Source organism: Aythya fuligula, chromosome 5, assembly GCF_009819795.1.
Source record: "Aythya fuligula isolate bAytFul2 chromosome 5, bAytFul2.pri, whole genome shotgun sequence".
Classification (NCBI taxonomy): Eukaryota; Metazoa; Chordata; class Aves; order Anseriformes; family Anatidae; genus Aythya; species Aythya fuligula.
This window is the reverse complement of record NC_045563.1, coordinates 50,978,791-51,006,403: the sequence shown is the minus strand read 5'-3', so window position 1 is coordinate 51,006,403 and position 27,613 is coordinate 50,978,791. Positions and strand designations below refer to the sequence as shown.

Here is a 27,613-nt window from a genome sequence, read left to right as displayed (position 1 = left end):
ATAACACCCCCTGATTCCAGTCTTCCAGTCATGGTAATTCACATATTTTGAAGGTATCAGTGACCTGAGGAGCATAAGGAACCCTGAGAAATTGTCTGTAAAACTTTTCCATGCCTGATTTGTTAGCCTTGCTGTTTCTATGTGTCTTTGACTGAAGGTGCAATCTTTGAAACATAGAGCATTTAATCAGTAACAGACCTTTACTGAAACGAAGTTGGAGTGGTTGGTAATTCTGTGGGATTTATAGCCCATAACAACAGGCAGGTGCTCAGACAGCTCTATTGATGTGTTATAATGTTGTGAAGTGAAGAAACCTCAGTGGGAGAGCAGGGACCTGCTTCTTTTGTTTATCATAATGCAGTTTCCTAAGGAAAATATCACATATCTGAATTTTGTTGGTTTTATTGATGCAGTTGCTACCTGAATGAGATCTGAATTGCAGCCACCAAACTGATTTGTTTTGTCAGATTTTGAAACTCTATTCTCTTTCAACAAATAAAAAAACAAAATAAGACAGGAAAGCACCGGTAATATCTTACTGCTCTGTTCAACTATCACTGCTGCTAAGAGAGGAGAAAAGCAAATATCTAGGCAGGCAGCTGGTCTGTCTTGATCACACTTAGAAGCATGTCACATACAGCCAATACAAGATGTGATCATCTTGTATTTTGTGAGACCTACATGGTAACGGAGAAAATAGTTGTTTGTCATCATTACATGTCCACCCTACCAATGGCAGAGCTGTCAGCCAGAGTGATTACCCCAATGCAACAGAAACTGCAACAGAAAGATCAAAGTAATTTCTGTAGCTAGAACAGAAGAATAACTTTCTATAGGCAGTTTGATAACTATTTCAGGCAAGCTAGCATTAAGTGGATAACAATAAAGGTCTTCTTCCTAGAATATCTTTTATTAAAGTTGTTTGCTTTATAGTAATAATGTGTGTTCATGCCAGTTTTTATCTCAATATATTCTTGATATTTTCAGAATGGTATTTAAGAAAAGTAGTTATAAGCAAATTTGAGCATATTTAAAATACTCAATTCAAAAATAGGATTTTTTTTTTTTAAACTTCTGATTCAAACAAGTTGTCATAGTTTCTTGGTCTTGAAAGAGAAACAATTCAGATGATCTGTGGCGTAGTCGGTGTGTTTTCTGGTGTATCATAACTCTTGGTCCCATGTTTCTGCGTGTGAATTCTAGCAGCTCCTTCACACATAGGCCTATTTTATCACTGAGATCTCATGTAACTATCACTAGGAGTCTGCAGTTGTAAAGCACAACAGACACAATTTCAAGCTCGAAGAGAGACTTTGAAATAATATTTCTAATGTTTCATAATTGTTAGCAAGTTTGTGGAAGTAATGAGAACATTAATGTGGCACAAAGCTGTGCTTCAGGCTCAGGTTCGTGGATTTTATGGAAGAATAACCTCATCCTGAAGCTTGTGGGATTTCCATGCCTCTCTACATTGTTTTCAAGAAGACGTGCTCTTAGCTGCTAGTTTGCAATGCAGATGAAAGAGTGTTTCAGCAGCAAGGTTTCATTTTTTTGCCAACAGCTTAAATTTTCTCTTAACACAATATTTAAGAAGTGTTCAGAAGATAATACAGCCTAACTCATTAAGAGGAAACTTCTGTGTAATACACAAGATATTCTAATTATTACCACAAACTATGAAGAAGAGTAAATAAAAAAGGCATTTTTGAAAATGTCTTAAATGACCTGAAGCAGGACTAATACTAAGTGGGAACATTCCATCCAAAGCCATTTCTTCTCCTGGCTGAGCAAGCACAGCTCCACCAGCCTCTCCTCACAGGGCAAGTGCTGCAGCCCCCAGCCGTGACCAACTTGGTGGCTTTCACTGGACTTGGTCCAGTTTCATAGAATCATAGAACATCCCAAGTTGGAAGGGACCTACAAGGATCATCGAGTTTGCACCTGGCACCACACAGACACAATTTGTGTCTGACTTGTAGTGGGAAAGAAAAGAAAGTTGTGTTTTCAGTACTAGTAGCTAACGAATTCTGCTTTTTTTTTTTTTTTTTTTTTTTTTTTTTTTTGTAGAAGATCCCTTATAATTATATTATATGTAGACAGATTTTGTGTCAGACCCTACTCCTTTGTGGACATGCTGCTTCTCATTGAAGTCATAAGACTTTTTGTGGCAAAGAACAGACTTGGCAGTTTGCCTCTTCAAATTTCATGGGAGATCTTGGAATGGGATGTAAAAAGGGACAGCACAAAAAAAGACATCACCCTCCACTCTACTGGAAATCCTACCACATGGTACAGTTTGTTTTCTTTTTAACCTTAAGGTAAGGGTTATTTGGATCACAAGTTTTATTTACTCATAACTGTGGAAACGTATCCTACTGGATCCAGTCAGCTACTGTGGTTTGCTATATAAAAGCCTAAAATGTACTTACATGTAGTTTAAAGCAAATTTATTTTGAAGTGATTTCATCCTCCCCTTTCATCCCCCCCCCCCTTTATTTTATTTTATTTTTACAAGTCATTGATGTGTAAGAGGGGAAGCTTGATTGTCCACTCTGAAAGCTTAAAATTGGCCAACTGTAGGGTATGACAAAAGAAAGCAAAAAAAGATTGTTGCTGCCATAGCAACAATAAAACACTTCCCCCAACCCCAATTAAAAACACGACCTCTCTTTCCAATGCCATTAAGAAATGAAAACTAAAGCATTAACTGTGGGATATTCTATGTGGAAGTGAAAAGCACATTTGTTTATGAAACTGAGACCTCCACCCCCAAGAAATCTGCATGTTCATGCAAGCGTATCATACAATTCTTCTTATTTTCCACTTGAAATTTCTCCAGATTTAATTTGGTAATGCTTTATGCAGCAAAAATGCTATGAAAATCCTTACAGTACATTGTATTACAGTATTTTTTCATTCCTGTTCTGTTCTAGAAAGTGTGGCAGGGGGAGGGAGTTGGATTGTTTTTGTTCCAAACCAATGTTTGTGCAGTGTTAATGAGTCTCAGGACCAGAGCGTTGACTTATTTAATTTCCTACTCAGTAATGCTATTTGTCGTGGCGACTGATTATTGTTGTTATTATTGTTATCCTAGCCATTACTTTTAAATTAACCATGCTTTTATTTTGTTTATCCTGAAATTATCATATCTTCTGATGAGAGGGATATTTCAAGTATTAACTATTTTGGAAATTTAACTTGACCATAACCTCCTTCTCCCCACCCTCCTTTGATTTTCCTGTTATTAAAGCTTCATGCACATATTTAGAGCTGTGTGTGGTCACTGATTGTTACTATTGTCTAAGTTTTATTTAGTCACTACAGATATAAAACATGTAATATACTCGTTGAATAAATAATTGATACCTTTATACCCATACATAAATATAAATGCGTTATGGTAGATTTTTGGTAAAGCATGTATGCCTTTCTGTGATAGGACAATAAGGCACATATCAACAATAGAAACTTCTAAATCTCTACACAAAGTTTTGAAATAGTTGCCATACTTTGAATTACAAAAATATCAATATATGCAGTGCTTTGGACAAAACTGGTTTGATGTTGTTGCTTCGTATTTTTGAGGTAGAAATGTATCCTAGGATCCATATTTTTTTTTTCTAGCTTATTTTGTAAATCAGTGTCCTAGCTGTGAAAGTTCTTACTAGCTTTACTAACACAGTGCAACATCTAGACGTCTGGTTATGTTCTTCTGGTTTTAGATGTTATCGCTGACCATCACCACCAACAAAATCATAGGTTAGGATTTAAGTTGCTCAAAGGAAATTAAGCTTTACTTTTCTCTTGTTGTGCTATATTGTCATACTTTGCTCTAGTTGTACTATCTTGCTTGCATATTAAAATATATATATATTTCAGTGAAAATGTCAGTTTTGACTCAAAAGTGAAGTTTGTTTCTTTCTATTTAGATAGATTAATGCATGATTTAGATGGAATTGTCTGGTACCCCCTGTGTAAAATCTCTAGCATGTTTAAAACTTCATTTCAAGTACTTGAATTTTAATTTTTGGTGAATCTTTTGTCAGTACTTGAGAACAGAGTCCTCAGATTCCACATTGTGACATGTCTGTCTGCAGTAATCTGGTCATGAATCATGAGTATCTCCTAGTGCTGTATTCATGTGAAATACACATGTATTCTGATACATGTAGTATCAGAAGCTAGTGCATCATAAACTTATTCTTAAATCTTCTAATAAGCCTTATATACCTTACAAGTGACGCGGACTATCACATCTGCTTATTGAAGTTTCCTGTAAGCACTATGGCTACTTTGGCACCTAAGAAATTTTCTTTCTGCTTTTTTTTTTTTTTTTTTTTTTTTTTTTTTTGATATAAAGCACAATCTGAAAGATTGATCTTCTGTGATCCTATCTCTGTGGATGGACACTTAAGGGATCTGAAGATCCTTAAGTGTCTGTATGTTCTCTCCTGTTATACTTGCACATAAATCTGGAAGAGCAGAGCATACTGTCAGACTTCCCTGAGCGAACGGTGAGGGTCATGGCATACATTCTTTAAGGCTGTATGTCAGCAATTATTCCTGACATACAATATTAAAACAACATGCTACACAGCTAGGGACAAAAAAGAAAGAATTTATTTTATGGCAAAATATAGTTTCAAAAGCAAAACCAAAAACAAGCGTTTTGGGACTAACTGCTAAAAGTTAGCTGCATCATGACTGTGTAGACTTCTTTCTTGTTCCTCATCATAACCTGCATTATTTGGTTCTGCTTAGTATAGCACCACAACTGTCAGCTATGTAGAAAATTACTGTTTATGCACACACAAATACAAAAACATACAAACAAAACCTCCTGCTGTATAGGTAGGTTTAATGTGGGACAAATTCTGCTCTATGGAGACTAATTCTGGAGAGCTATATGATGTGCCTCACGAACAGCCAGGAACTTGCACTTGTATTCAGAAAAATAAATAAATAAATAAATAAATGTTAAGACTTCAGTTTGCTTATTAGATTTTTTATTTTTATTTTTATTTTTTTTTTCTGTGCGTGTGATGATCTTGGACACGTCTGCTACTGATATTTTTGTTCAATCTGCTTATGACTACCTCAGCATGGTCTCTATCTTGCACATAGTATCATGCTTATGCACGTCAGTGGGATTCTGTAGGATGCCGATGCCACACAACATATGAAGGTTCTTACGTGTACATTAGCATATAATTAATTTCCTTTAATTTCATTCTCTGAAATGTCTTAGCATTTGTGATTTCACTATATAAATGTGGAGGAATTTTCACAATGTTGCAAATGTAGTTTCAGTTATTTTTCATGTGAGTTGCATTTATTGACATCAAAGCGGACAGCAATGTTTTGGGAACTATATGGCTTCATACTGCCATTGAACTTCTTGTGAAAGTGCAGTATTGAATTTCAAAGTTCTAATGAGGTAACAGCATAGAATAACTAGAAAATAATTTAGCCAAGTTTTAGGGTTTATAATGCTTTGTTGAGTTCTAGATTTGAGTCTTATGTGTTGATACACACACACATATTTGTTAATGAAAGGTATGGCCCTATTTTTTTTCCTTGTAATTATTTTTATAATTTCATTGAGCAAGAAGTTTCAAAAATATGTATAGACCCTTTATTACAGTGCTCTTGTGGCAATTTTTAGTTTCATTTGTTTCTAAGTATGCAGTGGAACATTGTAGTTATAGTTCTTACTTGCAGGATTTCTACTGGGTTGACTTAAAATCATAACAGAAAATTTGAGGAAGATGTTACTCGATGTTTTCTATTTCATACCCATTACTTGTACTAGTTGTCATGTTTTAGTTCAGTTTTATTGTTCTGGTGTATAGTCTTTGAATAACTTGTAGTATAGGAAAGAGAAACAAAGTAAAACACAGATGACTATGTAGAAAACCACAAAAAAAAAAAATCTGTTTACAGTATATATGATTAATACTTAATTTTTGTTCATAATGAGCTGTATTTACCAATTTCTTTCTATATTTGATCACATCTTTTAATAAGCAACTTAATTCATCACATTTCCAGTTCTTAGAAACAAAGCTGTCAGAACTCTCTAAGGAGATGTTGCTGAAAGGAGTAAGAACACTTTTATCCTTTACTTGAACAGGATAGATTAATAAATGCTATCACATTGGAAGGCTGGCTTTTTAGTTAAAGCCTCAAATCTGCAGATTCTATCAGTTTGGTGAACTGCTGTCCTTATTGCTCTTATCTTACTGCCCTTTTCAGTCTGTCCTTTTAGAGGTGCTATGACATTCTATGAACATCGCTCTTTCTCTTTTTTTTTTTTTTTTTTTTTCTTTTTAGTAAAAATGTCTTTATATTTCCAGTTCTTCATGTTATAGGGTAGTTCACGTCTTTGGAAAACATAAGCATGAAACAATCAACTATTACGCATAAAGAAAGCATTTGTGCTAGCAAATTGGTATGAGCAGTCAAAAATACTATCAACAGTCATTTTTGTTTTTTCTACTCACCTTTCATTTCCCATTGAAGAACATGGTAATATAAAACCTAAATTACCTTAAAATAAATATTACAGTGGCTTTAGAACATAACTTGATTTCTTTTTTTCCTTAGCACCATTTGTTAATCTATATGAGCAATACCGAGAAATGTATAATGACTGATGATATCTTTGTATGAATTCTTTTTTTTTTTTTTTTTTTTTTTTTAAAAAAAAAGAGAAAGAATAGATTTTGTGATTAATGTGATATAATTCTAGATGGAGTGGATAATATTTGGGTCTTCCAATTTAATTTATACAAATAGATATGGTGTATTAATTTTAGGTTTACTTCAATTACTGAAGAGTATTTTTTTCCCTCCGAGAGTCATTTTGATGTTATAGACTACTGTTTTTTCATAAATTTGATCTTTCATGCTTTTGTGATATTTTTTTTTTCGAGTTTTCCTATTTATTCTGTGTTTCAAGTTTGCTACAGCATATTGGGGGACATGACGTGGTGTCACGTCACATGATACAGTGCATCCTTTTAGATCCAGTGCTTTTAATTGCTGTGATTTCAGGGACTGGTCTTGATGGAGCAGTTCTTACAGATGATCACTGCCAGCAACCTGCTTCTATACTTTTCAGCAAATCTGATGATGGTTTTAACAAAAAAGTATTCCGAGTATTTCAGCTGGCTGGTGCTTCCTTTTATATAGTCTTGGGTAGAAGTATTTAATTTAATTCCTGTCTTGCATTAAATTCATCTATTATAATGAGCTTTATAGTCACTCAAAAAGATATAATAGGAATCCAGCAACTCATTAAGTTTTCTTTCTTTCTTTCTTTTCTTTTCTTTTTTTTTTTTTTTTTTTTTATTTTTTTTCCCCCAAACATTTCTCTCTATTCGTAGATTCCCTTGACAGAACAATTTCGTACTGGAATACTAAGTGACATTCAAATAAAATTGAGTCAATTTTGTAAAATTTTGCTAGAAAGGTTGTATAAGTGTCAAAATGAAGTTTCTGAGAATTGTTCCAATTTTCTATTTTTCTTTTTTCCTCATTTAAATTTTATGAAATGCTTCTATGTCTTCAGAATCTTTTGTATTAAAAAAATCATTGACATTCCTAATGCATTTGGGTGCTTTAAAAGAATCTTTCTTGTGTTTTCTTTAACTTTAGAGGGCAGGGAATTGCTGAGCACAGTGAATACTTACTAGAGTTGAGAGTAAAGATATTCTACATCTGACTTGCATTTTAATCATTGGATGCTGTGACACACCAAAGTATTTCACCTTTAAACAGTGTCTGTATGTAAATAAACTAACAAAAAATTCTGTTTTTAAACAGAATTTACACATGATTTTCTGTTACTGTTTTTTAATTGCGAATTCTGTATTTTTGGATGCTGTTTGTGTTCTGTTTTCAGTAGGTTGATATTGTAAAGTTAGCTTAGAACCTACACATTTTAGTTGCATTATTCTGCTTTTTAAATTAGTTGTTTGCCTTCATTTAAGGAAGTTAGCTGGTACCTCTGTGCTTTCCAAGCACCTTCTACTGGAGTTCACTTCTCTCTTTCATCCCTGTGGCAGCACTGACTTGGTCAGAATTATACAGTAAGTTAGAATTTGTGTTAGTGAAATAACTCAAACTGTCTCAAAGCTGCATGGAAAAAATGACTGATACAGGAAATAAAAATGTGTATTTTTTTTCTTCCCAGAACTTCACTGTTGTAATTATGTGGAAGCTAGGGAAGATGCAAAGTGGAGCTGCTGAGCACCTTGTATCAAGTTAGAGAAAGCCATTCAGTGCCACAGCTGTCATCTTCTAATAAATTTCCCTGCTGTTTGTTTAGAAGTAACAGTGTTCCAGAAACAGGTTATACACAGTGCTGTCATCTTTCACTACTTCTTTCCTGAACTACTTTTTCTTCCATATTCAGAAACGCTCCTGCTTTTTGATTAGGAAAAATCTCTTGCTTCTGCTGTGTACTTTTGTGAGCTGTTCTTCCCCATCATTTGAGGGTTTTAGAAAAAAATACTAGTTATCTGTGGTAATTATAGGAAAATAAGTAGAAGGTTTTCCTTTTATGTATTTGTTGTCTTGAATTGTATAGTTGGGACCTTATCTGTGGAGTGAAAAATATGGTTTCAGACAGTGCAGATTAAGTATTTAATGTGCATCCTGGATGTGACATAATCATTCTTCAGGATATAACAGATTGGACTGCTTTCAGTAGCTGCTGCTCTCTTTGTTGGATTAGACCTCTTTTGTGCAGTCTTTGACAAACTCCAGATTGCTTGGTTTTTCTCTTTTCTTTTTCGCTTTTAGTTTTTGTTGTCAGCAGTGGTCATCTGCTGTTATTTGCTGGGCCTGACTGCAAGCTCCAGACCTCTGCCAGATGATCACCTCTGTGGCTCTCTGTATGCCAGGACTGCTGTGTCTTTTTTAATTCAAGACACTTTTTCTAAGCATCCCAATTTATCATCATCATGGAAACACTTCCAACCTCTCCTAGATCTTCTACTGATTTTTTTTCTCTCTTTACACTTCTAGTTCTCAGCTTTTCTTGCATGAAAATTCTTCTTGTGGACTCCCTTTAAGGTAGAGCACATTCCGAAGCTCTCTGTAATGTACATAATGTGTGCTCTGTTCCTGTAATACTGTATTCATTCTAAATCACGTGCCTTTTTGGTGGGATTTTTTCAAGTAGTATAGTTTTGACAGGAACCAAAGTGGTATAGTCGGAGCTATTTCTGCTTCAATTAATTGGAAGCATTGGAAGGTATTTCACAGAGAGCTAGAGAACTGAAAATTCAGCTCTTTGGGGACTGTCAATTACCATCAGCAATATAGCTGGCTAAGGAGCCGTTACTAGGGATATAAAATTAAGCTGAAAGTCTTTTTCCTGACCTTCAAACAGGTTAGTGTTACTTGCTTCCAGTAAGAACTGTTAATGTATTTTCATAGAAGGAAATTTAAAAAATGATAAATTAAGGTGGACTCAAGAAAAATCTTAGCAGTGGTAAAAGTTATTAGGTTGCAGGACACTGAGATTTCTCATAACTTTTATGTTCATCCCATCAGTGTACTAGTCAAGAGACAGGAAAATATATTCTTAGAGACAGTGTCGACCAGAGAGATAGTAGCACAGGCTAGCTGTTCTAGCCTTTTGTAATGAATTAGTTGTTGCTGCACTGCTGAGGCCAGCAGCACATGGTCATCTGGTATGTGGTGTCTCTCAATACTGGGAAAGTTAGGTCAGTTTGCAGGAGCAATAACCTCCATAGAATGCTATACAGCCCATCCATTTTGTAACTGACTGTGCTGCTTTGATTTCTTCTTAAGGAATCCCTCCCAAAATCAAACACTTCCATTTGCTGCTTCTCTTCTCGTTTGTGTTGGATGAGAAGAGATCGGGGTGTTTGTGCTCCTTGGCAATTTTGTTTTGTCTGCTGACGGAGTTTATTATGATGAATGAACTTGAAATCCTGGTAAGTACTCTGGTATAAAGATGCAGTTATTTTTAACATTTACCTAGAAAATTACATTTTATTATGACTGATGCATACTTATGATTCACTTATGATGGATTCTTCAGAATACTTCCTGGTTGTTTACTCAGAACAGCACATCGATTCAAGCTTTGAGAGTAGCCAGGTAAAGGTTCTTGAAAATAACATGCAAGAAATGTTGAAATTATGTACTCTTTCACGGAGTTCTTGGCTGTCTCCATTGCTCTTAATTAATAGAAATTAACTTCAGTCTTGAAACATGAGGTTTTAGGTCTTATTAAACTGACATTTGTCTCATTCTTCTATTATGACTTCGTAAAGAGTTATTTCTATAAATGTCTGTTTTTTCTTCATATATTCTTAGTGTGAGAAGATACACTTAAAAAACAAACAACAACAACAACAACAAAAAAAAAAACAGTTTGCTTTGTTGTTGTTGTTGTTGCCTTTTATTTCCTACCAAACTATGTACTGGCTGTATTCCCCTTGCTGTTGAGGACAGTGATTCCTTCACAGTGTTTTATGCTCTCTATTGCTGAAATAAGTAAGGTGTCTGGTGGGAGGAAGCAAGTGTTGCTTTGTTCTCCTGATTGCTTCAGTGCTTAAATGCTGTTCAGTTTACGGTCCTTACCAGTTTGAGTAGGCATTTCTTCGCTTAGAGGCAATGCATGTAGAGATGCACATGAGAGATTACACTCAAATCATGCAAGTCCTTAGTACTGGTGTGCTGTTCTTTGCTTACAACCTCTGTGCCTCCAGCACTGAACTGGTAGAAAATGTATCAGTTTTCTGTGTGGTTGTCTGAAATTTCAAAGTATACCTTTTTAGAAAGGAGGTGGTTTTTTGTTTGTTTGTTTTTTCTTCTACTGTTTTCAGATATGAGTGTGTAGGTATAAAAGTTATGGTTTTGTGTCTTTGCAGTGATAATGATTTTCCTTTGAAATAAGTACATTCCATTATAGTCTTGGTATAAATGCAATAATCATTGAGTGATGTAATCAGCCAGATCAGATGACTACAACATTGTCTTTCAGCTTAAGATTTAGAGTAACAAGAGAAATTAGAACATGAAAATTGTTGCAAGCATGATGTAGTTGTTGTACGATGTGTTTGCTACGGCTGAGTTAATTCTTCTGTTTTGTAGTACTTGTGGATACAGGAAACCAACAGTATGGGTCAGCAGTAAGTATTGGTAAGATTGGAGTCAAGCAGAGAGAAACTAAAAAAAGACCAGCCTTCTCAAACTAGAGCCTGCATAGCTGATGGTTTGATCTTGGTTGGGTTTGGAGCTATGTTCTAGCAAATCTTATCAGAACAGTTGGAACAGGACTCTCAGCAACATCCCCCTGTGACTGGAGCTCGGTCACCCTCCTTACGACCAGACAGCACCAATACACATATTTCTGGTTCTTCTCAGTATCGAAATCAGTGCCCATAGGTTTCCATGTAAGAGGAGATAAATACTTTTGTAATGAGCAGGAGATAAAGAAGAACTTCTGGGTACCTTTTAAAAGGTTAGCTCAAAGGATGAGGTATGAAGTAAATGTATTGGCATCCCCTGTGTTGTATTCACCAGCTGGTCACTGCACCTTTGTAGCTCTGGTGTGTGTTTTAAGTCTTTGTGCTGCAGTACCTGAGCTTTGAGTCAGAAAACTCTTTGTCAAGGTCTTGAAACTGGTTGCCTCTACTCAGAGAATTTGAGCTTGTCTTAGAAGATCACAGTTTTCTCTTGTGTATTGCTACTGCCAGGAACACAGGTTAGTCATTATGGAAAAAAAAAAAAAAAAAAAAAAAGTTCTTGACAATACATAATTCATGCCCTTACAGTTTTGGCACTGAGAAATACTGGCATACTGTAACCTTAAAACTACAGAGATTAAAACATTTGTCTATTTGACTACTTGTGCTACAACTATTGTACTGTAAGTGGTCTGACACTGTCTGTTCTCATCGTAACTGCTGTTATTGTAAGAAAGCAATATTCAAAACCACAATGCTTCAATGCCTGCCTTCTGAGAAATGACAACTGTCACTAATTCTAGTCTCACCTTTTACTGTCAATTCCCATTCTTTTTACCAGCATTTCTCCATCCTGACCCCATTAGGCAGTATGAAGGAAAAGAAACACAGAATCTAGTATCTGTTGTAGAGATGCAATTAATTCCTAAAACTATTCTTATGGCTTTCCTCATCTTTCAGATTTTCTGCATTAAATGCAGTACACATAAGGTGACCATACCTCTATTTCGCTCATTTACTTTTATTCCCTTTAATTGTCAGTACGTCAAACTGACAAATTTCCCTAGTTCATTTCTTCACCCCAAAAAAAGAAAAATTAATCAACACTGATGATTACAAACAAGTGTTATTTCAGTTTCTTTAATTTTAAAACAATTACCAAATAATTCCTGTTCACTTTTATTTTTATTTTTCACTCTAGCAGCATTACTTGAGTCCTTACTTGAGTTGTTCTTCCATTTAATCATCATTATAATACTGGAATTTGTATCTCATTTTCCTCTTTTTAAATAGGCTCATTTTATCTAGAAATTAAAGGTATTTTAAAAGCAATGTCGTTGAGAAAATGGTGAGTAAGTGTCGTTGAGAAAGTACCCCTCTGCTTGAGGGTAGGAAAGCTCTGCAGGAGGATCTGGATAGGCTGCACCGATGGGCTGAGGTCAACTGCATGAAGTGCAACAAGGCCAAGTGCCGGGTCCTGCACCTGGGGCGCAATAACCCCAAGCAGAGCTACAGGCTGGGAGAGGAATGGTTGGAGAGCTGCCAGGCAGAGAAGGACCTGGGAGTGATGGTGGATAGTCGGCTGAATATGAGCCAGCAGTGTGCTCAGGTGGCCAAGAAGGCCAACAGCATCCTGGCTTGTATCAGGAACAGTGTGACCAGCAGGGCTAGGGAGGTGATCGTCCCCCTGTACTCGGCTCTGGTGAGGCCGCACCTTGAGTACTGTGTTCAGTTTTGGGCCCCTCGCTACAAGAAGGACATCGAGGTGCTTGAGCGGGTTCAGAGAAGGGCGACGAAGCTGGTGAGGGGCCTGGAGAACAAGTCCTATGAGGAGCGGCTGAGGGAGCTGGGCTTGTTCAGCCTGGAGAAGAGGAGGCTCAGGGGCGACTTTATCGCTCTCTATAGGTACCTCAAGGGAGGCTGTAGCGAGGTGGGGGTTGGTTTGTTCTCCCACGTGCCTGGTGACAGGATGAGGGGGAATGGGCTTAAGTTGAGCCAGGGGAGTTTTAGGTTAGATGTTAGGAAGAACTTCTTCACTGAAAGGGTTGTGAGGCATTGGAACAGGCTGCCCAGGGAAGTGGTGGAGTCACCATCCCTGGAAGTCTTCAAAAGACGTTTAGATGTAGAGCTTAGGGATATGGTTTAGTGGGGACTGCTAGCGTTAGGTCAGAGGTTGGACTCGATGATCTTGAGGTCTCTTCCAACCTAGAAATTCTGTGATTCTGTGATTCTGTAATAGTATACAGGGAAAAAAAGAGTGCATCTGTCACTAGACCTTGAAATAATTCAAGTGCCCTGTAGTAGACTTCTCAAAATATGCCACAGATCAACATATATCAACAGGTTTGAAAAACACAGAAGATTTTGCTCTATGTTCTGTCCTTTTGCTTTATGTTCTGTGAATTTGTATTTTTTTAATAAAGGAATGACCTAAGGGTTAAAAAGATGTTACAACTTCTGGACGTTATTATTTTCTTCTCAGACACTGAAAGACTGTACATGGGTTGATGAAAGTATATTATTAGTATCACAGTTTTGTATCTAGTGTCAATTTCAGTGACCAAACCATGCTTTTTTCTATTGTGGATTTGTTTTTATTTTATTTTTTTAAGATCTTATATTTTTCCAATTCTTTAATCAAAGAAAGAAAAGAAAAAAAAAGCAGAAAAGCCAATAGCTCATTAGCAGCATACTGATTTCTAATGTTTAAGGTTCAAGACCCTGCTATTGTTTGTTTCCAGATCCTGGGTACAAAAGTTTAAATTAGTAGGAATGGTGATTATTTTCTCTGTGGTTTAGACCAGAAACTGAATCTTTAATATGACCAATTTTTCAAAATAAAAGTTTTCCTTGAATAAATGATTATTCTTCTCAAAATTCAAAGGAATGGATCATCCAAATAACCATTAACTATATAATTATTAGCCTGGATTCTTCACTGAAATGTCTCTGAAATTGGTAACATGAGATCCTTATCTTTGACCATTATATTCTTTCTCCACATAGTAGAGAAACAGAGAGAAGCCTGTGGTATTTTGTCCTGCAAATTAAAATCAGGTGGAAGAAGCATGTGAATTTATTTATCCTTTTTTGTTGGTGATGTTAGCTTGGCCCCTGACACTAAAGTCTGTATTGAAGAGATTAATTGTAGTTTCTATACTAATCTATTGTAAATCTTTGCAGAAAACAATGCTTTCATTATTATTTGTTAATACTATCCAAACTAATTTTGATTCTTTTTGAGGTTACAATTTTGTTGGATAATGATTTCCTAAAATCCAGCTATATTAAAACCTTTTTTTCTCTTAATTCGCTGATCTTAAAATTCCATTAAAAACAGTCAGGAACATCTTGTAGAATCTGTTCTGTAATCAGTGTGAATATTGTTGTAGTTTTTGCTGTTCACTGAAGCTGTGTGGTATTTTTGTTGAGTCTTACTGTTTGCTCCATTGTTTTACAGGTTTGAAATTGCTGATAAGGGGTATTTTTAGGCTATAACCTTTGAAAGTTACTTCCCATGTACTAAAGTCCCTGAGAAAATGTAGCTTTATGTATAATTTGTATTCCTACAGCTATCTTAAGAGCTTGTAATAAGGGTGGGAGAATGGACTGTTTATTCAGGATAAGATAATGACTCAGACAAGATAGTTTAAAATGAGAAAGACCATTATGCCAGGAGAGAAGAGTGGGAGGGCTTTCGACTGAATCAGAATTGCAGGTCTATAGGATGTGTAAAAAGAATGGTCAGAAATTGGGAACAAATCACAACTTGTCTTCTCCACAAATGAGCTGCATCCTGTAAACATAAATACTCCCAGCCGATATTCTGAAAGTGTTTAGCATAATGCTAGGTAATTCACTTTATGACCTGTAGGTCTCTCAGGTCTTTCACATAATGAAATCACTTCCCTTGCTTTTTGACTAAATTCACCCTACATCTTCTGTCATAATTCTCATCTGATCTCTAGCCTTAAACAGCCTGCAGTTCACTTTCAGCTCACCTTCAGAGCTCTTTGCAATTCTTTGCAGGCACTTATACACAGCGGTATGAGCATAATTAGGTTAAATGGTTCCAAACATTGTACGATAGACCTATAATTGCTATTTGATAATTGATTTCTTGAATGTTATAGCCTTTTAGATACTGTTAGGAAAAGCATCTGTCTCAGGAACTGCTAGGACTTTTTGAAAATAATCTGTAGTTTTTATCTTTGGGTTTAACAGAGATCGCCTAGTAGCCATCCCCATATCAGATCTGAAGAACACATCGATACAAGGCTTACTGCCTGAGGTTTGTCTCCTGGTTTTATTATAATTGACAGCACATTGTTACTTTATTGCAGTTCCTGCAGTCATTTCTTTTATTTTTAAAATACTCCATCCGTCAGATTTGCATGAGTGACGTTGAGTTCCCATGATATTGCCTGGGAAGTTGTCTGCTTTCCAGGTTGTCTGCTATTTTAACAGTGTAACTTCATGCAAGTATTTTTATACAAAGGGGGTGTAATAAATATTTGAAGGCCTATTGGAAAATAAACACTTTGCAGTATTCACTTAAGTTTAAGAAATTGCCAATTATGTTTATATATATATATATAAAGCAGTTAATATATATATATATATATATATATATATATATATAAAGCAGTTAATTCTGCTTCACTGTATATATATATATATATATATATATAATATAAAAGAGGCATTAACATCTTACATGTTAAGTACAAGACCATTCCAGAACTGAAATGTAAAATTTGTGTACTGTTTCCTTAGTTCTGTTTTAACTGATACAGTGAGGCTCTCCTTTCTACTTGCTTTTGAGAACTCAGAACTATTGCAACCAAACTTGCTATAGCTTCATTACATGCAGAGCTGCAACTCCAGGCCTGAAAGCATGTAAACACTTTATACTTATGCTCTGACCTTATTCTTTCTGAGCCGCATGCAAGTATATTACCTATTAACCATCAGTGATCTCCAGAAACTTGTATTTCTCCCTCACTAAATTGGAAGATGAGGTAACATGGCAAAGTTCATGAGGTTGACATAGAAAATGAAGTGAATGTTGCATGTGTTAACCTGTACGTTTTGATTGTTTCTTGTCAGGACACATTAAAGTCCATTGACATAAAATACCTCTCAGTTCAACCAGCATTCACAAACTCCTGGCCCATTTCTCTATGGCATTTTTTTCCCACAGTAACCCAGATACACTGCCAGAAATGAAGTAGAATTTTGGTTTTGCCTTTTCTTTCTCTTCAGAGTTTTGACCCTGGACTTTTGAAATATAGGAAATATAGAAATTTTCAAAAGAGAATTGTAAAGCATTTGGCTAAAATGGGGAAAAGATTAACTAGAGCCTACATTATTTGCAGTATTCCCTCAACATCCAGTGTACCAGCTTGTTTCTTAATGGGATAAAGCAGCCTCCTGGGTTCTGAAAATATTCTTCAGCCTTTCATATTGATAAATGCTGAAAATAGGCTGATTAAACTAAAAATTATGTCTTGTCAGGGCAGTACTTGGCATTGTTCAATGCATTTATTTTAGGAAGTGGAGAGGAGGAGGTTGTACTAGGAAAGAGTAAGTCTATCCAGTGGTGTTGCAGAAAAAAAAATTCCTAAGCCTTTCAATTCATTTGTAAGAAATAGGGCAAGCTTTAAACCCCAAAGCATCACCACCTAATATTGTAACTGTGCCTGCAGTTGCAACACTTGCAATAATTTATCATCTCTCACAAGCTCTACAACACACTTGGAAGCTTCAAGTGCTGCTCAGACCACTGCTTAAAGCAGTCTTCATTTAGTCTTCACTAACTGCTCCTTACACTGCAGTTGTAGAACATGCACAGCCAAACAAGTAAGGAGATAAACTCAGCAATTGTAGGCACTGCTCTTCTTCAATGACTCTGTATTGAACCAGTGCCTTAGAAAAAAGACTTAAGTGTGCCTTCTTCTCTTCTGGATGAAAAAAAGATGAGCTTTTACTAATTACGGTATCTATTATTTGACTTTTTTTGCAGTAGAAATATTGACTAAAATGTTAGGTCTTATAGTTAATTCTGCTTCACTGTATAACTTCCAATATTTCTATTTGAATAAAGCCAGAGCTACGTTGAATTGTTTTGTACTGCTGTTGTGTTGGCTCTTCCTTGCTACTTTCTAAATTTCCAAAGGGATTTTGATTGAATAGGTGTCCATGCCATTCTCCTGTATTGGCATGCTAATATTTTGAAGGCAAAGAATTCAGTATAAATGTAAAAGCAATGCTGTATAAGATCCAGATAAGCTAATCTATTTTCCAGATGAAAATTGAACCTGAAGCAGTCCTTAATTGGCCCTTCTGTTTTCCCCGCACTGCAGAAATTAGACACAATTCAGCTTTTTCTTTTTTAACAGCAGGGAATGCTCAGTGGTTATATCTTCTTCCTATTTTTGCTCATTATAAACATTGTTTGGCTCCCCTCTATGGTATTACTTTTTGCTCCTCTAAGTTAATTTACAGTGACTGACTAGCACTAAACACTTGCAATCCAGACTTACATTTCAAATTTTGTTGTGGGCTAATTGGTTGGCCTTGAGTCAACTCAGTTCTCCTACTGTTATTCAGGAAACTTCATTTACTTTGCATGGCAGTGCTATGGGTTGTCTTCATGGTAAAAATGAAATAATACCTATATATCAAAAAGAGTGTGGTAGCCTCAGTTCTTAAGAATATGAACATCAAAAAGTAACTTTACTAAAAGCATATAGAAGTTGTAGCTGTGTATGGAAGCAATGTCTACGTCAGGATTAAATTGGAAAGGCTGGGGCAAAACGAGAATTATAACAAAAGTGTTCTAAGGCACTCTACATGATCGGTTTAGAAAACTATTGCAAGAAGATATGAAAAATATTTTAAGATGTTACTGTGGTAAATGATCAAATAACAAGTCATAGAGAAAACTGAAGTATTGAATAACCTTATTTCTGTCAATCTTAAAAAAAAAAAAAAAAAAGTGAATTACAAACTGATTTTCAACAGTTAATAGCAAAGAAAATAAATACAAGCAAGAGCAGTGGAAAATGGGTTAACACAGTTGTACATAAGTTTTTTATCATATGTTTTGCCTCAGAAGTTAAGGAACTGGGAATTGTCAGTGTTGGAACATTGAACATGCAGGGTCTGGGGCTGGAAAAGGTCAGCATTGTAGGCTGTGGGTCATAGCAGTCTCTAAAGTAACTGTGTTTGCTGTGTTATACTGCTGCTGAAGAGGTTAAGTATGAAGAAAACAAAACCACAAACAAAGGTAACAGAAATTATGTGTATGGCATTGGCAGTAATGTTTCCACTTGAATTAACAGTGAATGGAGCACTTTGTTTATGTCTGTGTACTCGAAAAGTTTTGACAAGTAATGGAAGGTCTGGTAGCAGGAGCAAAAATTAAGGTAAAATTTCCAGGTTGGAGCGGGTTGTTGCTCTGAGGGCTGTGATCAGGGGTTTTCATGCTTTTCATGCTCACTGCAGGTGAGACAAGAAGACAGTGGTTTTGTTTGCTGCTTTTAAAGACATTAGGAAAACAATTTTAAGAATAGGAGAAGAATGGCATAAGAATGTCATGGATGCTTTCTGCTGATAGTTTCTAAGACTAACCGGGGCAAAGGATCAGAAGCTTATCTAAAGATCCTTGAGTATTTTCTAGAAAATCAATTTATGTGCCACATAATGAGCTGAGTTCTCCTGAAATCCTGTATTTCTAGGATATTAATAAAGAAAAGTAAGTGGCATTGCTCTGGGGTATTGATAATGGATACATTTTACATATTTTGCTAAATATAATCATTATCATTAAGCTACAGTTTTTTGAGCAGAAGTCCTTCAGTGGTGTAGACATCACTATAACAGCTTTGACTAATGTTTGTGTAAAATATAATAGTACAATAACAGTACAAAAATAATGACAACAATAATGTGTCATTATGATTAAATGTCTGCTATTATTGTAATTGTGAATGCCACTGTTAATTTGTAGCCCCAAACTTGCAGAAACGTTAATTAAAACTTAGTTGTCAGAAAAGATACTTGTACGTAATAACCACATAGGTTCCAACTCCTTACATTTGGTAGTGATGGTTTTGGTCAGTGAGCCTTGAGGCAAAGTACTTCAAAGGGCTATGTTCTACTGCAGATTTCTTTTCTACAGCCATTACTTTCTGCCACTTCCCAGAACTATAATCTATGATGCTTCATACTGATTGCTTCTTAAATGTCAATAAACAGTTTTGTTTTGTTTTGTTTTGTTTTTTTCCCCCAAATTTTACATTTCTCTGGTTTTAATTTCTGTTCTTTTTTTTTAGTCTTTACAGTTGGTATTTTTTTTCTAGTGATCTTTGCTTACATACACTATATATTAACAGTTTGTAGATGATTGTAGCAGCTAGATAGTACTTGATAATGATAGTACTGTGTGGCCATGTACATGTCAATGAAACAAAACTGAAGCATATCACTGAAGGTTGAGAGGCTGCATCAACCCACTACCTTCTTAGATTATATTTTTTTTTTCTTGAATCTGTGGAGACATGTCTGTAACAGTCAGGAGAGGTGAGATGCAAGATGCATATGAAAGGTTTTTTTGGTTTTGTTTTTGTTTTTTACAGGTGACAAATTTTGAGGGGAAGGCTACAGTTATCTAGTTTAGAAATTTAGAGATGATTGTACAGTGTTTTGCCTAATGTTTATTTTCCCTGTGAACCCTTATATGACTTTTGAACAACAGCTAGAAATTGTCAAACCAGGCAAGCTGTTAATGAGAATATTCCAAACTATTCCAAACAGAAAAATTAAACAGTATTTCTACTCCAGTATTTTATTTTTTATTTTTTTTTTTTTTATATATATATATATATATAGTTTTTCTTATTATTGCTTCATGCACTAGTTTTTACCTGCCATGTCACCACCTATAAAATGTATATTTCTATATTTCTATAGAAGTAAGGAAGGGAAGAAGAGGCAATTTGCTTTGGCAAATTCTGGAAGGGGAGTGTTGATTCAAGGGATTTGGTTCTCCTTTCAGTAGGCAAGAGATTCTGCAATATTAACAGTTGCTTCCAGAGGATGAGTTTTAATATGTGATTACCAGAAACATCAGAGAGAGATAGGAGGTGTTTCTACATTTTTCTTCTTTTATTTTTTTTATATTTTTTTTTAAATAGAAGATGACTTCCAGCAAGGCTGCAGCTTTTAGGCAAGCAATCCTATTCCTTTTTGCCAGCACAGACTGGCCAGCCTTAGTAACTTTCTTTTCACATAGGAGGTGTATTAAAGAGTTCCACTACAATACATTAGCTTTATAATGTGCTTCACAGGTATGTGCCATTGCTTCCAAATCTGAGCTTTGTCATCATGCTGAATTCTTGTCCTCAGCACACAATTGGAATAGAGTACAAATTAGCCCTTTTTAATTGGTTAAGTAATAAGAGTCACTGAACACCTTCTGAGAGGAGCAAATGGTTCTCCAGGTAGCTGACAGGACTGAACTATCAGAGAAAAATAATGTGCAATACTCTATTACCAGCCTGTAAAGGCAACTCTTTGTTTTATACCTTTTTAAGCTCATGACATTTGATGTCATATACTTAACTCCAGAATTCTTGAAAGGTGAGATTTATTAAAAATTCAGATTACTGATATGTGCCTAAAACTTGAAAATTACCAGAACAAGGTAATTATTTTAGTGTGTTTCCAGTCCCTTAAGTTACACTGTTGCATTTCTATATTGGTGTATTTAATGTTGTAAGCCAAGCTGAATTTGGCCATGTGTGCTTAAAGTCAGTCTGCCTTTCTTTATGGCTAGATAAATACCATATGTCAGAATCGCTGTTCCATGAAGGGCTGACAAAACTGGAGAGCTGGATCTTGCTACCTGCATTCATTGCACAAGCACTTGCGTGCCATCACGTGTTTCCTTGTAAATAGTTGATGAGGTTTTAGCCATGAAGCAGACTTACTATACCATCTAACAGAATCTCTCACTGCAGATCAGCCTCAGTAGTTTTCTGTTACTACACTAGAGTAATGTTTTCTTTCAGACCTGGCAGGGTTAAAATTAATAAGAACTTCTAAGTCAAATTTTCTCAGCATTTAGTATCCTCATCTGTAGAATAGCTGAGGATGGATTTACAGGGGGTCACAAAGAGTAATTTAAAACAAACTACACACACAAGAATATCATCATAAGGTTTAAATGAGTTATTCAGGAATCTGCAGGAATAAGGTCTCAATAATAATAATAATAATAGAAATTCTCTGTTGACAGCAAGGAATATTCTACAACACTGACTAGAAATCTTACCATATTTTGATAGCAAGAAAGAAAATTCATTGACTATCCAAACTAGAGGATATTTGTTTACAAGTATGGGAAGCAAAAATGTTTTAAATCAGTCTTATTTCCTCCTAGAGAAAATGGTAGAGCTCACTCAAGCTTCTGTCAGAGCAGAAAGAATGTACTGGATCTCATAAACTTATATATATATAAGTTATATATATAAGTATAGCTTGCTATAGAGATTCTTCTGTCTCTTAGAGTCTGCTCTGCAGTTAAACTGATTTCACTGTTAGAGTCTATTATTCAGCCTGTTTCTTTTCTTCATGTGTTCTCATTAATAAATATTGAAAAGGGATAATGGGCGGTATTCTGGAATATCATCTAGAGGATTTCTTTCAAATCCTTCTGCCATTAATAATCAAGGGATTTATTTATTTATTTATTTATTTATTTTAATAAGAAAAATGTGTGTTTGTTTGTTTAAGCCAAGATGCCAATATTCTACTTTCTTGTGCTTGTAAAATGTCTTGTTTGTTGAAACTGGGAATGCGTACTTCCTGAAAAGCATAAACTTTCTTGTTGGCAGAACAACAACAAAAAAAAAAACAGAAAAAATAAATTTCCTGCAGCTCAAGTAACTTTTCACCTATATATGAAATGTATTCTTGACTCTCATAAAATATTAATAATGCATTTGCATTCACAAATAAAGACTTATGAAGTTTTTTAAATGAAATTGTAATATGTACTTGTAATTTCCCAGCTGAGACCTTATTTTCATATGTTGCTTTACAGTGCATGACTACTGAAAAAAACTATTAAAAAACATTTAACCTCCTGTTTTGTCTTTCCAGAAATGAATTTCTTTATTGCAAGAAACCATGATTATTTATTGAATTGGAAAGCAAGCAGGCCGATGCTCCATTGAATACTGTGAACAACATGTAAGTATAATACATTTACTGTAATGCTGATTAAAATTTCAGTTTATCTAGTGATTATGATTCAGTTTTAACAAAGAAACTGTTGGTTGGAGATTCTTAATTTATTTTTATCGTAGCAGCAAATAAGGTAATATGACAGATCATGTCTGAGGTCATACTTTTCTGAAGGTATTTTTGTCCCTTTGTTTTATTCTGCACATTAATCTCCATCAGGCTCTGCTATGCATTCATAACCTTTGCTCAGGAAAATCCATGGCAACACAAATCAGGATTAATAGTAATTGATAAGTAAAGCTCAAAAAAAAAAAAAAAAAAAAAAAAGGAAAGCTGATGATGCATGGCCTACCTTGTCAGCAGAATGACGTGACACTAGATAAACCTCTATCTTTGTTACCTTTCCCCAAAATAGCAGTCCTTTTTTAGGAACTTGAAAAACAAGACTACGCAATGGCAGACAAAGACATAAATTCTGATTAAATTCATAGTAATGTGTAGTAACATTAATTACCTTCTCAGACTTAATGCACTAGTACCCAAGGGAAAGAGAAAAAGGCTATTTATTCCTTCTCACCACGATGTGCACATAGCATTGTTTTGTCTGGTAACAATATTGTTTCTGATATTGCTAAGGGGATGACAATTTTTAATTTTAATCTGCTTGTTTAATTTCATTGCATGTCTTGCCTGATTAAGGTCCACTAAATAATCCTTTAGTTCTTGAGATGGATGTCGCTTGAATCGCTGTCTCATTTGACTTTAGAAAGGCTAATTGATTCAACTGAGTTTTTGGTTTTGTTTGTCTCCTCTGCCCACAAACATTTGTGGGGATGGTTTTATTGTCTTCAGTATTTGAGGTCTGTATATCTGTCATTCAAATAGCTGTGCAGTCATGCAAAAGCAGGATTTTAAGCATTTTATTACTCAGTATTTTCAGCATATGATTCCTGGACTGCAGCTTTCCTAGAAGTTGCGGCAAGAGTAGAAATGCTATCAGCTGAGATGGTGTCATATATATTGATGAGCAAACCTCACCCTTAGGCTTTTACCATACAGCCAGGCAGCTTGCCTTCATTTGTGTAAACTTTTCTGACAACCCTGAATAATAAATTACTTAATAAAAGATGGTATTTTGCAAATAATTTATTAATTGAAGGAAAAAATGGTTTCAATCTGATTGTTCAACTGTAGTGTTGGGGATCCCAAATCAGGATCTAAATGCTCTGCAATTAGAACTGCAGTACGTCTGTATTTTCTGGTAAGACTGAATAAGATGATGTAAAAGTGGTCCTCTGGTCAAAGAAATTGGAAGTCTTGGGAAAATGGTGTCAAAATTCTCATTTTAGCTACAAAGTTTACAACGATGTTTGTAACTTCTCGCAGGATTACATTGGGGGAAAACTAAAGTCACTGGGCACCTGTTATGAGCATCTATAGAAGTTTTTGTTGTTCATAAATACTTTTAGTATCCTGATTACATGATTTAAAATCAATTCCTTCATTGTTAGGGAAAGAAAATAAATATTTCATCAATACATTGGAAAGGTGAATTCTTTTACTTGATGTGCTCATTAGCTTTTGAGATAGATCGATTTGAAATAAAAATTAAATGGATTAGTACTGTTTTATTTTTCAGGCTAAAAGTTAGATCCCACTTGGACTAACTTGACCGTGTAGCTATTGGCTGAAGCTCAGCAAGAAGCTTTGCTTTTCCTTATATGATGTCCCATCATTTATGTTTCCTGCTATTATAGTCCTTGTAATTTTATGGTACTTTGAATTCCTTTCACTGCTTACTTTCTGGAAGGTACTTGCTCCTAGTCTCTGTTTGTGTAAAATGATAGCAGAAGATGCACTTCACCCAGTATTCATTCTAAGTGCCTCAGGATAGCACCTAACAAGGTAACTAAACACACGTGCATTGGCACATAATTTTCAGTGCATTCAGCAGTTGAAGGGATTCTGGTAGCAACAGAGTGATGCTGCTGATGAGAACTGATCTAAATTCAATATATTTTTTTTTTTTCTCATCAGAAAATATGAATTGGCTGAAACTAAAATAAAACTAAAATATTTGTCCTCAGTTTTTTATCACAACAGCCCACCTCTTTTGGCTGCTTACTGTCTTCAGTGTCTTTCATTTTCTAAACTACTTCCGAATGCAAAGAACTCAGATTGTTTTTACAAAATATTCATGAAATATACATGGAATTATTTCATGTAATTGAAATTCTTTGCTAGGGATTGATATGTGCTTTGAGGGAAAGATTAATCATCTGAGTAGTGCTGATAATCAGGCGTATATTATTTTTAAAGGTGTTTTATGTGGGTAGTATTCTTCACCTGAAAATACTGTTCAGGAATAATTATTTCTTTCTCTTGTTTGAGAATTGACTGTTAACTGAAAGCATTTATATTGCATAGTTACATGAGGCACCGTTATTTTCAGTTCAATAGAAAATGGCTCTTAAAGAACACAGAAATGAATGACAATATGTTATGGGACTGTATCACAAAATACACAGCTTCAGCTTGCATGCAAAAATAGCATTTAGCTGTGATAACAGAAATTAGATTTCAATCAGTATGCTCTTTGTTATTAATCCATTTTTCTCCTTTCATCTGAAGAGGTTCTAATAACATATTAGACAAATCATACTCTTTACAAACTAATTTGAAATAAAAATTCAATTTCAGGCATGCATTTTATGAGAATAATTATATGTTCCCTTGCAACTACTGTATGGATGCGTACTTGCAAGTGTGCACAATGTTGTTGTTTTTGGTTTTGGTCTAAATTTATTATTATGAATGAATTTTTCTTCCTATTTAAGCAGACGTGTGAGGGAGGGAACTGTGGGTTGCACAGTAAGAATATCATTTGAAAGGCATAATAAGCATTTTAAATTATAAGGAAGCTACTGATTATTAATACATAGGGCTAAAGTACTAAGTTAAACTTTTTCCTTTGGAGCAAAAGAGGTGGAATCTTAAGTTATTTTAAATCATTGATGTTTCATCAGTTTCAGCTGTGGTCTGAAGTTGAGGAATTTGTAGTGTGTGCCCAGGTAAACACATTCTACATGAGACAACCTCTGTGTAGGTGCTATGAGTAAAGTCTCAACTGAACATCTTTATAAAGCTTCTTCCTAGTAACCAGTCTTTGTGATCTGCTTGTATTACACATGGGGGCTTTCAGTCAGCTTCTGTGAATGTCTTTTTGGTTTCCCTGACCTGCTTTACAAATAGAACAAGAGAGCTTAACTTTGTTGGCAGTGATGTTGAGAAATGAATGTAATTTAATAAATATATTTTTTATTTTTTTTATTCTGCTTCTAGTCTGGCTGTGACAATTTTTAATATCCCTTTTAAATTTCATCCCTTGTCAGAGAAAGCAAACCTATTGGTACTGTGAGTCAGTTTTTTTGAATCATAGCCAGAGGTCTATTGCTCTGTAGTCTGGAAACTTCAGCACCATTCTTGTTTCAAAACATACCACAGGCTGGGTTCAGAGGCAACGGCTCCTCCCCATTTAGTGGGTATACATACAAGGTATGGCCCTGTCACACTCATGATCTCACACACAAGATGCTAATGTTCCATGTGTGTCGATACAGTATTAGAACAATGTTATGCAGGCTACCCAAGACCCATACAAAGAATGCATGGATTCTGACAGGTCTTTTTATACAGTGATCAAAAATTATTAGACTCTACTTCTACCCTTATTTGGACATGTACATTCTATCCTTATCACAAACCATTAAGTCACTTTATGTTCACTAAGTGTCTGCTTTAGGTCCTTTTCTCTGTTATTTTGGAGGTTTTTTTTCTATTTTTTATACCATTATCTATCATATTTTGTGTAGACACTTCATCTATTGTTTGCAGGTTCTGTGGAGCCTGCTTTGATTAATGCTTTTATCAGCTGTATCTGTATAACTCTAAATTCTAATAAATTCAGCAGCAAAACACACAAACACTAAAATGTCACTCTGAAATTAAAATGTTCACAGAATACTGGCCAAATCTGTTGCTGTCACTGGATTCCAAGAAGCTCATAAAAAAATGTCAAAAGGAATAGCATCATATTATGGGTTTGAAGAGAGGCCGTGGTTTTTCTTTTCCCCATCCAAAGTAATCAAGGCAACATCCTTGATTTTCATCCTGAAAAATTACACAGATTGTAATTATCTATGTATTAAAGATTTCTGTGAGGTATATGAGAGAGAAAGCATCTATTTTTCAAGAAGAGTGGCAATTTTTTTTTAAAGAATATTATTTAAGAATGTTGTCTGAAGAAGAGGTTTCCTACCTGATTGGCTCTATTAATGGCTTGCTTTTGTATCACAGTACTTTAACCACACTCTTCTTAAACTCTTCAGTAGAGGTGCCCACAGGAGGACCTGTAAGTTCTTAGCTGTCCACTGACTCTGTAGTCTTTCCTGAAAAAAAAAAAAAAAAAGTTCATATATTTTGTGACTTTGAACATAAATTTCCTTTCATGCAAAGATGAAAAACTTGAGAGCAGCTTTCTGCACTTCTAGTGCAACATAAAAATTGCTTTTTCTTCCCACAAAACTACAAAAGCTTCTCTCCAGTTCGCCCAAGTAGGTTGCTAAATGAACAACTTTGTTTTCTTTCCCAGTCATAACAGTAGTTTTCATTTGAGCGTGGTCAGGACTCACTGAAGCAACACGAGATTTATGTAATCAACTGCAAATAACTGAGATGAGACCTACATCTCTTCCTTGATTCATTGCATAAGGGTTTACCAGTTAGACCCTTGAAACCAAGTTGTGGGTAATTATTATGTTGTAAAAGAATTAGCAGGACTAATAGTTTCTAAGGCATTTAGGGTTACATTCATCTTGGTTAATTTAGCTATCTAAGATCTAACTAGGCAGGATATGTATGAGAGGATATAAGCTGACTTCTCTAAAGGTGTTTCTTATGTGAGTTTTTTAAGGTAGATATGATGAATTGTACTACAGAGGTACTTTTTTATTTTTTTTTTCCCCCACATATTATAAGGAAAGTATACAGTGCAATCTCAGATTTCAATATCTTTCTTTAGATATTTAAAAGTTAAACAGGAAATACCATCCTTTGTGGAAAGCACATTT

The 27,613-nt window shown here is 35.1% G+C and overlaps 1 protein-coding gene across 1 annotated transcript in view; it reads left to right on the top strand.

Moving 5' to 3' along the window:
* LRRC4C (leucine rich repeat containing 4C) overlaps nucleotides 1-27,613 on the top strand; it is a 498,215-nt gene that overhangs the window by 185,223 nt on the left and 285,379 nt on the right. Inside the window, exon 2 of the mRNA XM_032188015.1 lies at nucleotides 22,401-22,490. The gene's annotated coding sequence lies outside the window, so the exon portion shown is untranslated. The remainder of the gene's footprint in view (nucleotides 1-22,400; nucleotides 22,491-27,613) is intronic.